This window comes from Mustela lutreola, chromosome 4, assembly GCF_030435805.1.
Source record: "Mustela lutreola isolate mMusLut2 chromosome 4, mMusLut2.pri, whole genome shotgun sequence".
NCBI lineage: Eukaryota > Metazoa > Chordata > Mammalia > Carnivora > Mustelidae > Mustela > Mustela lutreola.
Window position 1 is genome coordinate 176,624,330 of NC_081293.1, and position 21,461 is coordinate 176,645,790.

The 21,461-nt window shown below is 37.7% G+C and overlaps 1 pseudogene; it reads right to left on the reverse strand.

The window, feature by feature from the left end:
* Positions 1-2,466: 2,466 nt before the first annotated feature.
* The window catches only part of LOC131830211 (proteasome subunit alpha type-1-like), a 187,359-nt pseudogene continuing 168,364 nt past the window's right edge, over positions 2,467-21,461 (reverse strand).

The following is a 21,461-nucleotide window of genomic DNA, read 5'->3' on the forward strand; positions in this document are numbered from 1 at the left end:
ATCTTTCCTATATGCTCAAGCATTTCTAAAATTTTTTTCTCTTACTCTATAAAGACATTTTCTTCATCTGTCCCCAGGTAAAAATTTGGAGGTAAATATTTTTTAATTGCCATTTGCCAATTCTGTTCCTTTTTACTTTTTATCATATGGTATGCACCTATAATCTTGGTGTTAATAACCTTTGAGTTTGTTGCATATTCTTGGATAAGCTAATTGCTGGAGTTCTTTGTTGGGGAATTATACTAGTCATTACTCAGAGGAACTAGAATTTCACTACGCTGATTTTAGGGTTTTGTATTTTCCACCCAAGGAAGAGAGACTATTGAAAGTGGATTTCTTCAAACTCTTCTGGTTTTCCCAAAAATATAGTTTTCTAGGTGATTCCTTATTTAGTTCTGTCTTCTCTCCTTCCAGGATTAAATTAGCCAGGTGAGTCTTTCTCACTATACTGTATGCTCCCTCTTTACTATTAAAAATAAGGAATTGAGGTTTTATCCAACAATAATACCTCTCAACTCCAACAATATCCCTTGAAGATTCTTTCTGAAACATGCAATGCAGACATCCTTTCTTTGTTTCCATCCTTCTTTTAGTTTTTAAACGAAGTGTTATGGGCTAAATTTTGCTCTCCCCACCAAATTTATATGTTGAAGACCTACAGCAAGTACTTTGGAATATGAATATATTTGGAGATAGGCTTTTTAAAGAAGTGATTAAGTTAAAACGAGGCCATTGGGGGGGGCTATAATCCAATCTGATTGGTGTCCTTATAGGCAGAAGAAATTCAGACAGAAACCAAGACAGTAGGGATGTGCACACACAGAGCACCATCTGTAAGCAAAAGAGAGAAACTTCCGATGAAACCACCTGTGATCTCAGTCATCTAGCTTCCAGAATTGTGAAAAAATAAAACTTCTTTTTAAGCTACCCAGTATGTAGTACTTTATTATAGCAACCCTAGCAAACTAATACATTTAGTCATGTTTCTAAGTTAATAATTCTAAAAACAATAAAATAAAATAGAATGAAAATCAAGGTGTATTCAAACTATTGATTGTATGTTGACTATAAACACAGCCGTCCTCTTTGGTCTATAGCCATCACAAGTAAAAATGTCAGTTCATTTTTTAAAAAGAAGGTACATTTATAAATATAAAAATTAGTTAATAACCACTTAGAGTTTAATTGTGAAATGGTAAGCTGCTACTATGTATGACTAAGTAGAAAGTATTTCTGATTTTAAAAATATTTTTTCCCAATATACCTCTGAGGGTTCTATACTCTCATTTTCTTTTTTTTTTTAATTTTATTTATCTATTTGAGATAGAGTGAGAGAGGAAGAGAGAGAGCATGCAAGCAGGGGGAGCAGCAGGCAGAAGGAGAAGCAGGCTCTCCTCTGAGCAGGGACCCCGATGTGGGGCTCAATCCCAGGACCTGGGATCATGACCTGAGCTGAAAGCAGACACTTAACTGATTGAGCCACCCAGGCACCCCTATACTCTCATTTTCAAAGCCAACTCATGAGCAGTTTACCCAGATGCTTCTACATAGAAAATTCAATTATTTTTCACTGTCCTAAGACGAATGCTACAGGCTTGAGGTCAGGGAAGTCACTTTGTTCAACCTGAACTCTGAACTTCCCGCTCATGTCAGGAACCATAAAGCATAAGAGGAGCACAAAAAGAGTATTCTGGATCAGGGTCTCTGCAATCTTACTATTGACTCCCTGGAGAGATGAAGGAAATGGATATTATCTCCCCTATTCTTCTAGCTCAATGCAAACTACATTTGTGGAGCCATTAGCATCCCTAGGACTCTTGACAACGATGGTGAGCCCTGCAGTGTGTCAACAACTGTGCCTAGGAACAGGTATCACTTCAGTCAATGAAAATTTGTATGAAGAATATCTGTGGCTGTGGAGATAAATCAAGCAGCCAAGGAACATAAAAAATATGAAAGGATGATGGCAAGCTACAAGCAGATTAGCACATATTTATTCAGCAGACAAAGGGACAGAGCTTAGACTTGGCAGGCCTTTTCTATAGAAAACCTCATGGGCTCTTCCCTCCAGCTATTCCCTAAATGAAAGAGAAGAACAGGGTTTCTGAGAATGGTGGTCAATCTTTAAAACCTCATTTTTTAAATACAAACCATCTCCCCTTTTTCCTTTATGATTAACTTTGTGGGGAGGGGGGTGCGGCAGGTAAAAAATTGTATTTTGCAGTTGTCTTTAAAGCCACAAAGACACTATGTTCTTCATCTAGAAACATTAGTACAGATAACTATATTTTTCTAGAAAATGATTATATATAGACCCTCTCAAGGAAAAATGCACATCACTATATGGTTTCAGATGAGTTGCTGGGAAAACATACCTGGACTGGTTCCTAAAACACACCCTAAGACCACCTTGCATCTTTGGGTTCAAAGTATAGATTATTGCCATCAGTATGTGTTCCTGCATTCTTACATATTTGAAAATACACATATAGATGGGTTTGTAACTTCATATTCTGTTGGTTCATTAGCAGGTTGAGCAGGCTGTGGTCTTTTTTCAAGTCCTTCCAGGAACAGAGATACATCATCATCAACATTATCATAATCATAAATTGCAAACTCAAGTCTTTACCAACAGTTCCAATGGAGACTTTCTTTGTAGTTAGGTACTATTCTGCAGGAAGTGTTTCTCGTAAGACATGTAGACCATGTTTAATCAGTTCATTCAAATTGCACTCCATAAACCCAGACATATGTCTCTCCAAGTAAGTATGAGATGATTGAGAGCAGGCTGCCATGGACATGGCTCTACAGTCAAAATAGTTGGCAGATGGACAGGTTTGGAAAATGTGAGGGCCCGTATCATCATAACCAGCAATAAGCAGTCCAACACCATATGGTCTCCAGCCATATCATTGTGTTGGTGTCTGGGTCTTACTTCCAATTAGAGATACAAGATGAGACCCAGGAACATGTCTGTCAAATACAAACCCAGAATCCAAACACTTCTGGCACATAAAATTACATAACAGTCCGGCATCAGAAGTAAGTCCCACAGTTGAGATACCAATATGGTTGTTAACATGGAGAATTATTTTCTGATGAGCTGTAAGCTCTGACTGTGCTCTCTTCAGTGCAACCAACATTGCATGGGTTTTTGATTTCAGACCAACCACAGCCGAACCTTGCTTGACAGCTTCCATTGCATACTCAATCTGATGAATCCTGCCCTGAGGGCTCCAAACTGTGACATTGTTGTCACAGTTTGTTGTGAGACACGGTTCTGGATTGGGTCCAGCTGCAGCCTCCTGCAGAGGTGTGAATTCAGGAGGGTCCTGTGATGAACTTTTTTTTTTAAAGATTTTATTTATTTATTTGACAGACGGAGATCACAAGTAGGCAGAGAAAGGCAGAGAGAGAGGAGGAAGCAGGCTCCCTGCTGAGCAGAGAGCCCAATGCAGAGCTCGATTCCAGGATCCCGGGATCATGACCTGAACCGAAGGCAGAGACTTTAACCCACTGAGCCACCCAGGTACCCCCATGATGAACTTTTCATAAGAATAAACATATAGGGAAAATTATCCTATTCTGCTGTTGATAGTGTGGACTAATTTCTTGGGGGAATTGCTATTGTAAGGAATTATATGCAATAATTCATCTGCTAATAAAAATTCACAACACAAACAAGTGTATCTATTATAGGGGTGCCTGGGTGACTCAGTCAATTAAGTATCTGCCTTTGGCTCAGGTTCTGATCTCAGGGTCCTGAGATCGAGGCCCGCATCAGGCTCCCTGCTCAGCGGGGAGCCTACTTCTCCCACTCCCTCTGCCTGCCACTCCCCCTGCTTGTGTTCACTCTCTCTCTGTCAAATAAACAATTAAAATCTTAAAGAATATCTGTTATAATAGCTGTTAGTGAAAAATATCATTAATGTGTGAATTGTGAGGCTCATTGGTTTTTCCACATCAACAATCAGATCATTCCTCATTTATTTAAAAATTCTGTCAGATACAGTAGTTCTCTTTCTTTTTTTTTTAACTTGAAAAGGAGAAGTCCCTCTCCCTGTCTTTTTTTTTTTTTTAATTTTTTATTTTTTATAAACATATATTTTTATCCCCAGGGGTACAGGTCTGTGAATCACCAGGTTTACACACTTCACAACACTCACCAAATCACATACCCTCCCCAATGTCCATAATCTCACCCCCTTCTCCCAAACCCCCTCCCCCCGGCAACCCTCAGTTTGTTTTGTGAGATTAAGAGTCACTTATGGTTTGTCTCCCTCCCAATCCCATCTTGTTTCATTTATTCTTCTTCTACCCACTTAAGCCTCCATGTTGTATCACCACTTCCTCATATCAGGGAGATCATATGATAGTTGTCTTTCTCTGCTTGACTTATTTCGCTAAGCATGATACGCTCTAGTTCCATCCATGTTGTTGCAAATGGCAAGATTTCATTTCTTTTGATGGCTGCATAGTATTCCATTGTGTATATATACCACATCTTCTTGATCCATTCATCTGTTGATGGACATCTAGGTTCTTTCCATAGTTTGGCTATTGTGGACATTGCTGCTATAAACATTCGAGTACACGTGCCCCTTTGGATCACTACGTTTGTATCTTTAGGGTAAATACCCAATAGTGCAATTGCTGGGTCATAGGGCAGTTCTATTTTCAACATTTTGAGGAACCTCCATGCTGTTTTCCAGAGTGGCTGCACCAGCTTGCATTCCCACCAACAGTGTAGGAGGGTTCCCCTTTCTCAGCATCCTCGCCAGCATCTGTCATTTCCTGACTTGTTGATTTTAGCCATTCTGACTGGTGTGAGGTGATATCTCATTGTGGTTTTGATTTGTATTTCCCTGATGCCGAGTGATATGGAGCACTTTTTCATGTGTCTGTTCGCCATCTGGATGTCTTCTTTGCAGAAATGTCTGTTCATGTCCTCTGCCCATTTCTTGATTGGATTATTTGTTCTTTGGGTGTTGAGTTTGCTAAGTTCTTTATAGATTCTGGACACTAGTCCTTTATCTGATATGTCGTTTGCAAATATCTTCTCCCATTCTGTCAGTTGTCTTTTGATTTTGTTAACTGTTTCTTTTGCTGTGCAAAAGCTTTTGATCTTGATGAAATCCCAGTAGTTCATTTTTTCCCTTGCTTCCCTTGACTTTTGCGTTGTTCCTAGGAAGATGTTGCTGCGGCTGAGGTCGAAGAGGTTGCTGCCCGTGTTCTCCTCAAGGATTTTGATGGATTCCTTTCGTACATTGAGGTCCTTCATCCATTTTGAGTCTATTTTTGTGTGTGGTGTAAGGGAATGGTCCAATTTCATTTTTCTGCATGTGGCTGTCCAATTTTCCCAGCACCATTTATTGAAGAGGCTGTCTTTTTTCCATTGGACATTCTTTCCTGCTTTGTCGAAGATTAGTTGACCATAGATTTGAGGGTCTATTACTGGGCTCTCTATTCTGTTCCATTGATCTATGTGTCTGTTTTTGTGCCAGTACCATGCTGTCTTGATGATGACAGCTTTGTAATAGAGCCTGAAGTCCGGAATTGTGATGCCACCAACGTTGGCTTTCTTTTTCAATATCCCTTTGGCTATTCGAGGTCTTTTCTGGTTCCATATAAATTTTAGCATTATTTGTTCCATTTCTTTGAAAAAGATGGATGGTACTTTGATAGGAATTGCATTAAATGTGTAGATTGCTTTAGGTAGCATAGACATTTTCACAATATTTATTCTTCCAATCCAGGAGCATGGAACATTTTTCCATTTCTTTGTGTCTTCCTCAATTTCTTTCATGAGTACTTTATAGTTTTCTGAGTATAGATTCTGTGTCTCTTTGGTTAGGTTTATTCCTAGGTATCTTATGGTTTTGGATGCAATTGTAAATGGGATTGACTCCTTAATATCTCTTTCTTCTGTCTTGCTGTTGGTGTAGAGAAATGCAACTCATTTCTGTGCATTGATTTTATATCCTGACACTTTACTGAATTCCTGTATAAGTTCTAGCAGTTTTGGAGTGGAGTCTTTTGGGTTTTCCACATATAGTATCATATCATCTGTGAAGAGTGATAATTTGACTTCTTTGCCGATTTGGATGCCTTTAATTTCCTTTTGTTGTCTGATTGCTGAGGCTAGGACCTCTAGTACGATGTTGAATAGCAGTGGTGATAATGGACATCCCTGCCGTGTTCCTGACCTTAGCGGAAAAGCTTTCAGTTTTTCTCCATTGAGAATGATATTTGCGGTGGGTTTTTCATAGATGGCTTTGATGATATTGAGGTATGTGCCGTCTATCCCTACACTTTGAAGAGTTTTGATCAGGAAGGGATGTTGTACTTTGTCAAATGCTTTTTCAGCATCTATTGAGAGTATCATATGGTTCTTGTTCTTTCTTTTATTGATGTGTTGTATCACATTGACTGATTTGCGGATGTTGAACCAACTTTGCAGCCCTGGAATAAATCCCACTTGGTCGTGGTGAATAATCCTTTTAATGTACTGTTGAATCCTATTGGCTAGTATTTTGGTGAGAATTTTCGCATCTGTGTTCATCAAGGATATCGGTCTATAGCTCTCTTTTTTGGTGGGATCCTTGTCTGGTTTTGGGATCAAGGTGATGCTGGCCTCATAAAATGAGTTTGGAAGTTTTCCTTCCATTTCTATTTTTTGGAACAGTTTCAGGAGAATAGGAATTAGTTCTTCTTTAAATGTTTGGTAGAATTCCCCCGGGAAGCCGTCTGGCCCTGGGCTTTTGTTTGTTTGGAGATTTTTAATGACTGTTTCAATCTCCTTACTGGTTATGGGTCTGTTCAGGCTTTCTATTTCTTCCTGGCACAGTTGTGGTAGTTTATATGTTTCTAGGAATGCATCCATTTCTTCCAGATTGTCAAATTTATTGCCGTAGAGTTGCTCATAGTATGTTCTTATAATAGTTTGTATTTCTTTGGTGTTAGTTGTGATCTCTCCTCTTTCATTCATGATTTTATTTATTTGGGTCCTTTCTCTTTTCTTTTTGATAAGTCGGGCCAGGGATTTATCAATTTTATTAATTCTTTCAAAGAACCAGCTTCTAGTTTCGTTGATTTGTTCTATTGTTTTTTTGGTTTCTATTTCATTGATTTCTGCTCTGATCTTTATGATTTCTCTTCTCCTGCTGGGCTTAGGGTTTCTTTCTTGTTCTTTCTCCAGCTCCTTTAGGTGTAGGGTTAGGTTGTGTACCTGAGACCTTTCTTGTTTCTTGAGAAAGGCTTGTACCGCTATATATTTTCCTCTCAGGACTGCCTTTGTTGTGTCCCACAGATTTTGAACCGTTGTATTTTCATTATCATTTGTTTCCATGATTTTTTTCAATTCTTCTTTAATTTCCCGGTTGACCCATTCATTCTTTAGAAGGATACTGTTTAGTCTCCATGTATTTGGGTTCTTTCCAAACTTCCTTTTGTGGTTGAGTTCTAGCTTTAGAGCATTGTGGTCTGAAAATATGCAGGGAATGATCCCAATCTTTTGATACCGGTTGAGTCCTGATTTAGGACCGAGGATGTGATCTATTCTGGAGAATGTTCCATGTGCACTAGAGAAGAATGTGTATTCTGTTGCTTTGGGATGAAATATTCTGAATATATCTGTGATGTCCATCTGGTCCAGTGTGTCGTTTAAGGCCTTTATTTCCTTGCTGATCTTTTGTTTGGATGACCTGTCCATTTCAGTGAGGGGAGTGTTAAAGTCCCCTACTATTATTGTATTATTGTTGATGTGTTTCTTTGATTTTGTTATTAATTGGTTTATATAGTTGGCTGCTCCCACATTGGGGGCATAGATATTTAAAATTGTTAAATCTTCTTGTTGGACAGACCCTTTGAGTATGATATAGTGTCCTTCCTCATCTCTTATTATAGTCTTTGGCTTAAAATCTAATTGATCTGATATAAGGATTGCCACTCCTGCTTTCTTCTGATGTCCATTAGCATGGTAAATTCTTTTCCACCCCCTCACTTTAAGTCTCGAGGTGTCTTCGGGCTTAAAATGTGTTTCTTGGAGGCAACATATAGATGGGCTTTGTTTTTTTATCCATTCTGATACCCTGTGTCTTTTGACAGGGGCATTTAGCCCATTCACATTCAGGGTAACTATTGAGAGATATGAATTTAGTGCCATTGTATTGCCTGTAAGGTGACTGTTACTGTATATGGTCTCTGTTCCTTTCTGATCTACCACTTGTAGGCTCTCTCTTTGCTTAGAGGATCCCTTTCAATATTTCCTGTAGAGCTGGTTTGGTATTTGCAAATTCTTTCAGTTGTTGTTTGTCCTGGAAGCTTTTAATCTCTCCTTCTATTTTCAATGATAGCCTAGCTGGATATAGTATTCTTGGCTGCATGTTTTTCTCGTTTAGTGCTCTGAAAATATCATGCCAGCTCTTTCTGGCCTGCCAGGTCTCTGTGGATAAGTCAGCTGCCAATCTAATATTTTTACCATTGTATGTTACAGACTTCTTTTCCCGGGCTGCTTTCAGGATTTTCTCTTTGTCATTGAGACTTGTAAATTTTACTATTAGGTGACGGGGTGTGGGCCTATTCTTATTGATTTTGAGGGGCATTCTCTGAACCTCCTGAATTTTGATGCTCGTTCCCTTTGCCATATTGGGGAAATTCTCCCCAATAATTCTCTCCAGTATACCTTCTGCTCCCCTCTCATTTTCTTCTTCTTCTGGAATCCCAATTATTCTAATGTTGTTTCGTCTTATGGTGTCACTTATCTCTCGAATTCTCCCCTCGTGGTCCATTAGCTGTTTGTCCCTCTTTTGCTCAGCTTCTTTATTCTCTGTCATTTGGTCTTCTATATCACTAATTCTTTCTTCTGCCTCATTTATCCTAGCAGTTAGAGCCTCCATTTTTGATTGCACCTCATTAATAGCTTTTTTGATTTCACCTTGGTTAGATTTTAGTTCTTTTATTTCTCCAGAAAGGGCTTTTATATCTCTCGAGAGGGTTTCTCTAATATCTTCCATGCCTTTTTCGAGCCCGGCTAGAACCTTGAGAATTGTCATTCTGAACTCTAGATCTGACATATTACCGATGTCTGTATTGATTAGGTCCCTAACCTTCGGTACTGCCTGTTGTTCTTTTTTTTGTGTTGAATTTTTACGTCTTGTCATTTTGTCCAGATAAGAGTAAATGAAGGGGCAAGTAAAATACTAAAAGGGTGGCAACAACCCCAGGAAAATATGCTTTAACCAAATTAGAAGAGATCCAAAATCGTGAGTGGGGAGTAAGGGGATAAAAAGAGGTTGAAAAAGGAAGAAAGAAAAAAAAAAAAAAGAAAAGAAAAAAAAAAGAAAAGAAAAGAAAAGAATTTTTAAAAAAAGAATACACCTAAGAAAAATGTAAAAAAGAAAAAATATATATATTAGATAAACTAGTATAAAATCGTTAAAAAAGAAAAAGGTAACAGTTAAAAGAAAATTTTACCCGAAGGCGAGAAAAAAAAAAAAAAAAAAAGGAAAAAGAAAAAATTAAATTAACTGCAAGACTAAAAAAAATCACAGGAAAAAAGCCATGAGTTCCGTGCTTGGCTTTCTCCTCCTCTGGAATTCTGCTGCTCTCCTTGGTATTGAAACCGCACTCCTTGGTAGGTGAACTTGGTCTTGGCTGGATTTCTTGTTGATCTTCTGGGGGAGGGGCCTGTTGTAGTGATTCTCAAGTGTCTTTGCCCCAGGCGGAATTACACCGCCCTTACCCGGGGCCGGGGTGAGTAATCCGCTTGGGTTTGCTTTCAGGAGCTTTTGTTCCCTGAGCGCTTTCCGTAGAGTTCCAGAGGACGGGAATACAAATGGCGGCCTCCTGTTCTCCGGCCTGGAGGAGCCGAGAGCCCAGGGCCGCAATCCTCAGTGCGCGCTCAGAGAACCGCGCCCAGTTACTCCCGTCTGCCTGACCTCCGGCCGCGCTCCGAGCTCACCGAGCCTGCGACCGGTTCAAGGTAACACGGAGCTGTGAGCTTACTGTCGGCTCATGTCTCTGTAGCCGGCTTTCCCGTTCCAATACCCGCAAGCTCTGCGACACTCAGACACCCCCGATCCTTCTGTGACCCTGCGGGACCTGAGGCCATGCTGACCCCGCATGGGCTTCGCCCCGGTTTAGCCTCTGGAGCGATGTCCCTCAGCGGAACAGACTTTTAAAAGTCCTGATTTTGTGCGCGGTTGCTCCGCCGCTTGTCGGGAGCCAGCCCCTCCCCCCGGGGTCTATCTTCCCGTCGCTTTGGATTCACTTCTCCGCCGGTCCTACCTTTCAGAAAGTGGTTGATTTTCTGTTTCCAGAATTGCTGTTCTTCTCTTCGATCTGCCGATGGATTTTCAGGTGTTCGCAATCTTTAGATAAGCTATCTAGCTGATCTCCGGCTAGCTGAAGCAGTCTCAGCTTGCTACTTCTCCGCCATCTTGATTCAGTAGTTCTCTTTCTTAATGAGTCTATTTCCCTGCTGTCTCATTAGGAGAGCGCAGAATGTAGAAAATAAAGTTTCTTGTGTTTTTGTGTTTATTTGTTTTTGTATTTCCACATCTTCTAAAATTCCTTAACAGAAGCCTGAATAAAGGTGTCCTCAACATCCATCTTCCTCACTTTTCCATCCATACCCATTACAAACATCTATACATACATATCCCACAAACACATGTCCCTTATGGCTACATACAGCTCAGATCTTTCCAGACCTTACTTCAATAAATATGCAGCTAATAAGAGCTTGATCTAATCTGCCTTATTCAAATTGGAAAATATATTTTAAAATCCATGTAAGAAACCTATTTTAATAGAAATATAGAAATATCAAACCAGAAGGAAAAAAAGAATAAAAATATGCTGAACTTATATAAATATATTTATCATTAAAATATTCAGCATTAAAATGTCCATTCTTCTCAATGTGACCTATAGATTCAAGGTAATCATAATACCAGTATGTTTTTCAATATAAATAGACAAAGTAACTTTAAATTCATGCAAAGGACCTAAAATAAAAGAGGAACAAAGCTGGGCATCAAGTATACAGGAAATTTACAGTAATCTAAATAGTGTAATACCACAATAAAATAAACAGATGGAACAGGAATGTATTCACACATATATGGTTGGTTTACTTTTTAAGAAAGTGTCAGAGCAACTTGATGGAGAAATGAAACTTTTTAAACAAATGATGCTAGAAAACTTGAATATCCATTTGGGAAAACAAAAACAGGAAATAATTCACATGCCCATCTCATATCATCTATCAAAAATTAGTGTGATGTGATCATTGACTTAAATGTAAAAGCTAGGTATATAAAGCTTCTAGGAGAGGACACAAGAAAATAGAGTCATGAATCAGAAACAAATAAGGATTTTCTTTGAAATAACACAAAAGCAACAATTGATAGGTTAAACTATATAAATATTAAATCCTTTCTGTTATCAAAATACACTATTAAAAAAATAATGAGGCAAGGTATTAACAGAGGGGAAAATATAACATATATATCTGATGAAGAACTCTTATCATATACATAATGGAACTTTCCCAATTCAACAGTTAAATGACAAAAAAAAAATCAATAAGGAAATGATCAAAAGACTTGAACATGCATTTTCCAAACTAAGAAAAGGGAAGTAACAATAATCACATAAACATGAATCAAATCAGGAAAATGTAAATTAAAACAATAATGAGGTAGCACTACTCAAACACCAGAAGGGTGAGAGGATGATGGACATCAAAAGTTGGTAAGGATAAGACACAAATGTAACTGTCCTATATTGCTGGTGGGGGGGCACTTTCTAACAAAAATAACCTGACAACATATTACTTTGAAAGTACTGTCCTACATGTTCATCCAAGAGAAACAGATGTCCACAAAAAGACTGATTATGGAAGTTCATAACAACTTTACCAATAATATTATAATATTCTTAAACTTAGTATTACACAAGTGTCCACCCACAGCAGAATGGATAGCTAATTGTGCTGTATTCATACAATGTAATATTAATTGTAAAAATTAGCAAATCACTGATCCATAAAACAAAATGGATGATTATCAAAGGCTTTATGATGTGTGAAATAGCTAGGAACAAAAGAGAACATAATGTACATTTTCATTCAGAGGAATTTCTAGAATAGATAAAAATAATCTGTGCAGAAAGTTTTTAAAAATGGTCACCTCTGAGGAGATATTTGTCAAGAACAAGAAACAAGAGAATAATAAGAGGGGATGAAATATTCTATATCTGAATAGGAGTTATTCAGATCCAGTTATGAAAAATATGAAATTAAACACTGGAGATATGTATTTTAAAGTACTTACATTTTATATCAAAGAAAATCTGCAAGCAAACATCAAATTCTAATTAGTAAGGCATGATTTTCAGTTTTGTTATGAATTCTAAAACACTTCCTGTATTTTTTGAGGTTAAGCAGATATAGTAGAAAATGGGAGCTAGATATATCACTACTCACAAAGAGAATTACACATAAAGAAAACCAGAGAGCCAGATTGTACCATGTGCTCCATGAGCCATGAGTTACAACTGGTGGTATTTACAATAGGTTCACAAGAAAAAATGACTATATATGTGTATGATGTATTTTTTTAATTAATTAATTTATTTTCAGAAAAACAGTATTCATTATTTTTTCACCACACCCAGTGCTCCATGCAATCTGTGCCCTCCATAATACCCACGACCTGGTACCCCAACCTCCCACCCCCCCACCACCACTTCAAACCCCTCAGATTGTTTTTCAGAGTCCATAGTCTCTCATGGTTCACCTCCCCTTCCAATTTCTCCCAACTCCATTCTCCTCTCTAACACCCCTTGTCCTCCATGATATTTGTTATGCTCCACAAATAAGTGAGACCATATGATAATTGACTCTCTCTGCTTGACTTATTTCACTCAGCATAATCTCTTCCAGTCCCGTCCATGTTGCTACAAAAGTTGGGTATTCGTCCTTTCTGATGGAGGCATAATACTCCATAGTGTATATGGACCACATCTTCCTTATCCATTCGTCCTTTGAAGGGCATCTTGGTTCTTTCCATAGTTTGGCAACCGTGGGCATTGCTACTATAAACATTGGGGTACAGATGGCCCTTCTTTTCACAACATCTGTATCTTTGAAGTAAATACCCAGGAGTGCAATTGCAGGGTCATAGGGAAGTTCTATTTTTAATTTCTTGAGGAATATCCACACTGTTCTCCAAAGACACTGCACCAACTTGCATTCCCACCAACAGTGGAAGAGGGTTCCCCTTTCTTCACATCCTCTCCAACACATGTTGTTTCCTGTTTTGTTAATTTTGGCCATTCTAACTGGTGTAAGGTGATATCTCAATGTGGTTTTAATTTGAATCTCCCTGATGGCTAGTGATGATGAACATTTTTTCATGTGTCTGATAGCCATTTGTAGGTCTTGATTGGAGAAGTGTCTGTTCATATCTTCTGCCCATTTTTTGATATGTTTGCCTGTTTCGTGTGTGTTGAGTTTGAGGAGTTCATTATAGATCCTGGATATCAACCTTTTGTCTGTACTGTCATTTGCAAATATCTTTTCCCATTCCATGGGTTGCCTCTTTGTTTTTGTTTTTTTGACTCTTTCCTTTGCTGTGCAGAAGCTTTTGATTTTGATGAAGTCCCAAAAGTTTATTTTCGCTTTTATTTCCTTTGCCTTTGGAGACATATCTTGAAAGAAGTTTCTGTGGCTGATATCAAAGAGATTACTGCCTATGTTCTCCTCTAGGATTCTGATGGATTCCTGTCTCACGTTGAGGTCTTTTATCCATTTTGAGTTTATCTTTGCGTACGGTGTAAGAGAATGGTCGAGTTTCATTCTTCTATTTATAGCTGTCCAGTTTTCCCAGCACCACTTATTGAAGAGACTGTCTTTTTTCCACTGTATATTTTTTCCTGTTTTGTCAAAGATTAATTGACCATAGAGTTGAGGGTCCATATCTGGGCTCTCACTCTGTTCCATTGGTCTATGTGTCTGTTTTTATGCCAGTACCATGCTGTCTTGGTGATCACAGCTTTGTATTAAAGCTTGAAATCAGGTAACATGATGCCCCCAGCTTTACTTTTGTTTTTCAACATTTCCTTAGCAATTCGGGGTCTCTTCTGATTCCATACAAATTTTTGGATTATTTGCTCTAGCTCTTTGAAGAATACCAGTGGAATTTTGATCAGAATGGCATTAAAAGTATATATTGCTCTAGGCAGTATAGACATTTTAACAATGTTTATTCTTCCAATCCAAGAGCATGGAATGGTCTTCCATCTTTTTCTGTCTTCTTCAATTTCTTTCATGAGTGTTCTGTAGTTCCTCAAGTACAGATCCTTTACCTCTTTTGTTAGGTTTATTCCCAGGTATCTTATGGTTCTTGGTGCTATAGTAAATTGAATCGATTCTCTAATTTCCCTTTCTGTATTTTTATTGTTAGTGTATAAGAAAACCACTGATTTCTGCACTTTGAAGCATAAGGAAAACTTCCAGACTCTTTCTATGAAGCCAGCATTACCCTGATCCCCAAACCAGGCAAAGACCCTACCAAAAAGGAGAATTTCAGACCAATATCACTGATGGATATGGATGCTAAGATTCTCAACAAGATCCTAGCCAACAGGATCCAACAGCACATTAAAAAGATTATCCACCATGATCAGGTGGGATTCATCCCTGGGCCACAAGGATGGTTCACCATTCACAAATCAATCAATGTGATACAACAAATTAATATGAGAAGAGAGAAGAATCACAGGGTCCTCTCAATTGATGCAGAAAAAGCATTTGACAAAATCCAGCATCCGTTCCTGATTAAAATGCTTCAAAGTATAGGGATAGAGGGAACATTCCTGAACCTCATCAAATCTATCTATGAAAGACCCACAGCAAATATCATCCTCAATGGGAAAAAGCTTGCAGCCTTCCTGTTGAGATCAGGAACAAGACAAGGATGCCCACTTTCACCACTCTTGTTCAACATAGTATTAGAAGTCCTAGCAACAGCAATCAGACAACAAAGAGAAATAAAAGGTATCCAAATTGGCAATGAAGAAGTCAAACTCTCTCTCTTCGCAGATGACATGATTCTTTATATGGAAAACCCAAAAGACTCCACCCCCAAACTACTAGAACTCATACAGCAATTCAGCAACGTGGCAGGATATAAAGTGATGTATTTTTTTTTTTTATTCCCAATTTTGTCTGCTAAATTTGCCCCAAACAGTGACCCAGCAGAAATAATGACCATATCTGGGGCCCCTGGGTTGTTCAGTTGGTTTAGCAGCTGTCTTCAGCTCAGGTCATGATCCCAGGTCCTGGAATCGAGCCCCACCTTGGGCTCCTTGCTGAGCGGGAAGCCTGCTTCTTCCCTGCCCACTATTCCCCCTGCTTGTGCTTGTTCTCTCCCCCTTTCTCTAATAAATAATAAAATTTTAAAAAATCAGAAATAATGAAATCTAGCACCAAGATCTTGGTTGCTAAATGTAGTTTTTATAAGGAATAAGCTCCTTGGACATATGGCCAATTCCAGGGTTGGGACCAGGAACACAAGGTTGGCCTGGAATATCTTGTCCTATCAGAAAATAAAGAAGGGTTCTGAGAATGACTGGTACACAAAAATGAACATAAGGATTAGCTTAGTGGAACTTCCACTGACCAAAAGTAGAACATTTTGAACATTAAAGTAAATAATGATGGAAATAAATTATAACTCACTGCATAAAATAGCAATCTCTAGGCTTATGCCGTCATGAATAAATGAGTGAATAAATAAATAGAATAGAGGGGAAAATCTTTCAGCAAGATGCTAATTAAAATATATAACTGGAATGATGAAGTTCTAACATTGATTAAAGGAAGCTAGAAGCTCTTGGGTGAAAATTAATGAAGATAGGATATTTAACATAGTCTCAACATCTCTCTAAAAATTATTATTAATTCCAAATGGGGAAAATAGACTTGATTATAAAGAAAACCAGTGGCTCCATCATAACCAATGTCAACATACCTCTTCAGACAAACCTATGTCATTTTCTTCCTAACATGATGCACTGAGAATGACATAACACTAGTTATGTGCTTTCCATGCCAAAAGTGCATAGCTTGCATCTAAAATGTAATGATAGAGACAGAGAAGAGAGACTATAAATGATAAAGCAACTGGGCCACATGTTAGCAACTGGCTACTTTAGGTAAAGATTACGTGTCTTTATTTACAACAGTGTTACATTCCCCCAAACCCATCATAAACTGAAAATATAGAAAATCAAAATTATATGTAATATACCTAACCTACTGAGCCTCATTGCTTAGTGTGGCCTCCCTTAAGAGTGCTCAGATCAGAGGCACTTGGGTGGCTCAGTTGGTTAAGTGTCCCTCTTGATATTGGTTCAGATCATGATCTCAGGGTCCTGGGATTGAGCCCCAGGCCAGACTCCATGGAGTCAGTTTGAGATTCTCTCCCTCTTCCTCTACCCCTCCCCCTACTCACGTTCTTTCTCTCTCTCAAATAAATAAAATCTTCTTTTTAAAAAGTGCTCAGAACCCTGATATGAGCCTACAGTTGAGCAAAATCATCTAAGACAATTTTATAATAAAATAGTGAACATTTCATGTCAATTATAATTTTCATGTTATTTATAGTATCTGAAAAAGAGAATGGTTGTGCCAGTACAAAATAGTTGAAGGATTATTGGTTGTTTACCATTGTGATTGTGTGGATGACTGGGAGCTGTGTCTGCTCCCATATTGCTATGGTCCTTCGTATTGCTAGCCCAGGAAAAGATCAAAATTCAGAATTTGAAGAACACTTCCCCTGAACGCACATTGCTTTCGCACCATCATAAAGTTACAAAATCATTAAGTTGGCCATCTAAGAAGTTATAAAATACCTATTAGCCTTTGTTTTTATGGAACTTAGGTTCTGTAGGGGTAAGACCCCAAATTATTTATGTCTATATGTATATTTGTATATGTGTGTATATATACATATATATGTGTGTATGTGTGTATATATACGTGTTTGTGTATATATATGTATGTATATATGTGTGTGTATATATATGTGTGTACATGTGTATGGGTATATATATCCAATATATGTGTGTGTGTGTGTATATATGTGTGTGTATATATATCCAATATATGTGTGTGTATATATGTGTGTGTGTATATATATATATGTGTGTGTATGTGTGTGTGTGTGTGTGTATAGATCTAAAACAAGCCACTAAACTACACAATTTCAGATGAGGATAATTTCTTTATCTATGAGAGGAAGGAAAATGAGATATAAAAGAATACATATTCTTTAAAGAATAATATTGTTCTAACAGGGTTGATATCTATTGTCTTGGGGATAATCTGGTCTTTATAACCTAATGCTAAATATGTTATGCATAGTTTCTGCCTGATAAAACTTAATTAAATGACCGAAGGTAGTATATCTTAATATTCTAGGAAATATTCTTAATATTTAATATTCTAGGAAATCATTGACAGCACTTTGAATGCACCAGGAAATTATGTCAGGGTACCAATCTTAAAGTTTAAAAAGTCTGCATCCAGAATGGGAAAGCACTCTTTCCCGCCTAATTTCATTTTTGTATATTGACCTAGAAAAAGCACCTTAAATTTTACAAAGATCACACATTTCGCAATGAAAAATTATGCAGAAACTTTGAGAAAAGGGACTATTTGTTCTCAGGCCATCTCAAAGTGATGCAGGACCCTACTTAAATCATACCTCATTGTTTAGTATCACTCACCCGTTTCTTCTAACTGGAGAGTTAAAATGATCATATGAGAGGCTGGTAGCATAAGACAGATTACCATCGGTTTAACTTGCCATCACCCGGTTAGAATATAATGAAGGGAAATGGGAACAGAGGCTTATAAAATATTGCATATAAATAGGTGTTTAGGTATAGTTATGGAACAGAAGTAAAAACATATAAATATAGATGAAATCTTTTTTTTTTTTTTTTTAAGATTTGTTTTAGAGAGCATGCACGTGCAAGGGAAGTACAAAGAGATAGAGAAAGAACCTCAAGCAAACTCCCCAGTGAGCATGTTACTCCATAGGGGGCAGGATGCCATAATCCTAAAATCACGACCTGAGCCAAAACCAAGATTTGGGCCCTTAACCAGCTGAGCCACCCAGGTGCCCCGAAATCAGTTTTTATGTGCACATATATTAGATCAGTTTTATCTTTCAAATCTCCTACAGACTAAAAATATCAATCACTACACTGAAGAAATGAAAAAGACAGTGTTCAGAAAAGCAAATTAAATCCTGTCATACGTAAGTGACATTCCTACCATCCCACTAACGAAACACTGTTGCCAATATCTTCCCACCCACTTTCTTTTCTTCCTAGGAAAAAAACTCAAAACTGAAAATTGTATGGGGTGAAGAATGGTGGTTTTTTTTTTTAATTTTTTATTATTTTTTTATTTGACAGACGGAGATCACAAGCAGACAGAGAGGCAGGCAGAGAGAGAGAGGGAAGCAGGCTCCCGGCTGAGCAGAGAGCCCGATGTGGGGCTCGATCCCAGGACCCTGGAATCATGACCCGAGCCGAAGGCAGAGGCTTTAACCCACTGAGCCACCCAGGTACCCCAAGAATGGTGTTCTTAATGGATACTGAACTTTTTTTTTTTTTTTTAAGACTTTTATTTATTTATTTGACAGAGAGAGAAAGAGAGCATAAGCAGGGAGAGTAGTGGAAGGAAGAGGGAGAAGAATTCTCCCGGCTGAGCAAGAGAGCCTGAGGCAGGACTCGATCCCAGGATCCTAGGATCATGACCTGAGCTGAAGGCAGATGCTTAACCATCTGAGCCACCCAGCAGCCCCTGAACTTTATTTTAATAAGTTAAATGATACAGAGCTTAAATTGAAGCTTGCATTAAGTGATGAATAAATGATCCGTTCAAAGATGGAAAGATAGTATATTATATTTACAAAAACCAGTAACTACGGTGCTTTATTTTCTACCTATTCAACATCATGAACTAGGAAGCTATGCCAATTTAACATTTTTTATTGATTCTAAATGCTATTATCTTCCACTTTATTACATGTTTTGGATATTGGAGGGGCAGATCTACTTACCTATCTACAAACACACACACACATAAAGTTGCATAAAATACAGGAAAAAATTAAAAGGGAAAAATCATTTATGGTTTGGTTTTAGGTCTTTTATATCTCTATGCATGAAGAGAAGCTGAACAATGCTATCTGAAGAGAATATCGTCCTATAATAAAGCAATCAGATAAAAAAGGAAAGTATAAATAAATCATAACTAAATCATAGTTATTCTGATATGCACGTTTTGTAATTCTTTAAGTGTATGTTGATGGAATTATTTCAAAGGGTCACAGACTTTCATCTAAAGGATTTAGAGATTATATTCCATATATAACAGCAAATATAGATTCAGAATAGAATTTGGGAACAAATCATTGTTCTCTAAAAATAATGAGGTCTATTGCATTATTAACTTCAAACACTTCATTTTTACCTAAAAAAAAAAAAAAATCCTTCTGTATTGAAGAACAGCAGAAGGTGAAATCTTTAATCCAGTTATAATACAAAAGAATAAATTGCAATATGTTATCAGCATTTCTCAGCTTCTCCTTGATGCTGTTTTTATAGCCCATTGTTCAAATTTTTTAAAATTTTTTAATTAAAAAAATTTTAATTGCAAATGGTTTTACATGGTTTGAAATATAAACTAAGTTTAATTTGGTCTTGGAAAAGGAAAATCCTTGTTTCTTATATATTAAATGTGTTGCCATTATAGTGAATGGGATTTTTGATACAGGTATTGTCAATTAGGGAAAATCTTTTGTTAGGCTAGGGAAGAGAAATGAGGTGGGAAACCTATTCTGGCAAAGATAACTCCAGAGTTCTCCTGGACACAAATAGTTTGCCCAGGTGACCATGTCTTAATGCGTAAAGTAGATTAGATTTGCCATGCCTGCTAGTTCCATCTTTTTTTCCTTCGAGGAGTTGTGACAGACAGTGTATGGCCTGTGGGGGATTGTTCGTATCCTCCCGTTGGTGATATCTGTCAATGTATCTTGTTCCTGTTCCCTGGCTTGACAGGAATCTGCATCAGGGTTGAGAATGGTTGGGAACCTAGCCCATTTATGCCTGTCAGCCTCATTGACAGGTAGACACTGGAGCTGCCCCCTTCTGTGTCATCTAAGCTCAGTTTCTAGGCACACGAGAACAGGGCGTTTTCTTTTCCAAAGAACAAAGGGAAACCCATGACACAGAACTGTGACACTTCAAATACTGCCACTCTATTCTGGTATGTTGCTTGAACAGACTGTTCCTCCAACCATTCCCAGCTTTGTTCAGCACTTAAACAGCATGTAACTATAAATTAATCCTCTTGATTCGAGAATACTGAGCATTTCACTATACACTGTATAGATACGTTCTCAATGGCTAAAGGAGTCCTCCCCCAAACTTATCCCACTATTAAACCCCTATCTTAGCTCAGGCTGCTGGAATTGGGGGGCTTAAACAACAGACAAAACTTCTCAGCATTCTGGAAGCTGGGAAGTCTGAGATAAGGTTGCCAGCTAGGAACTGATTCCTAGCGAAAGCCCTTTTCCTGGTTTGCTGGGGACCACCTTCTCACTATGTCCTTACATGGCAAAGACAGAGAGAGAGCTCTATTTTTTCTCTTTATGAGGACACCAACCCCACCCTCATGGCCTCACGTAAATCTAATCAACTTCCAAGGCCCTCACCTCCTAACATCATCACTTTCTGAAGTAGGGTTTTGACATATAAATTTGAGGGAGACATAAATATTCTGTCCATAACACCCACACCTTATTTTAAACTAGTCATTGAAACTGACATTAGTATTTAACATATCTAATTTATTTTGTGTAAGGATATTAATTATTAGATCATGGCAATTCAATTCAGTTTTTGTAAAATGAGCTATTTGCTCATTAGTTGTGTTCAGTAGCATAACCAGCATTCTTTAAAACACTCAGTTATAAATGTGGCAGAATTGATTATTCTCCAGTTTCTATTACCTTTGCAATGTGTATATTACAATATAGCTTTTGTTATAAAAAAAAATCTGCATGTTGTTTACATGTCAATTTCCCTGTTATACTTGGAGCTACTTAGAGGGCAAAAAAACTTATTAATCTTTGACCACCTCGTTTAGGACAATTCATGGAAGATGGTAGGCGTGCCCAGTTAATGTGTACAGGATATTGAATGAATGTAAGCTTTATCAAATATATAATGTGGAAAAAAAAGTAGAACATGGAATTTAGCATAGGTTTATCATAATTATATAAATTATAATTATGGTTTTGTAAAATTTCTGTTCACATTTGGATGAAGACTGAAAGAACAGCAGGGAAAATGAGAAGAGCGTGAGTTGTTGG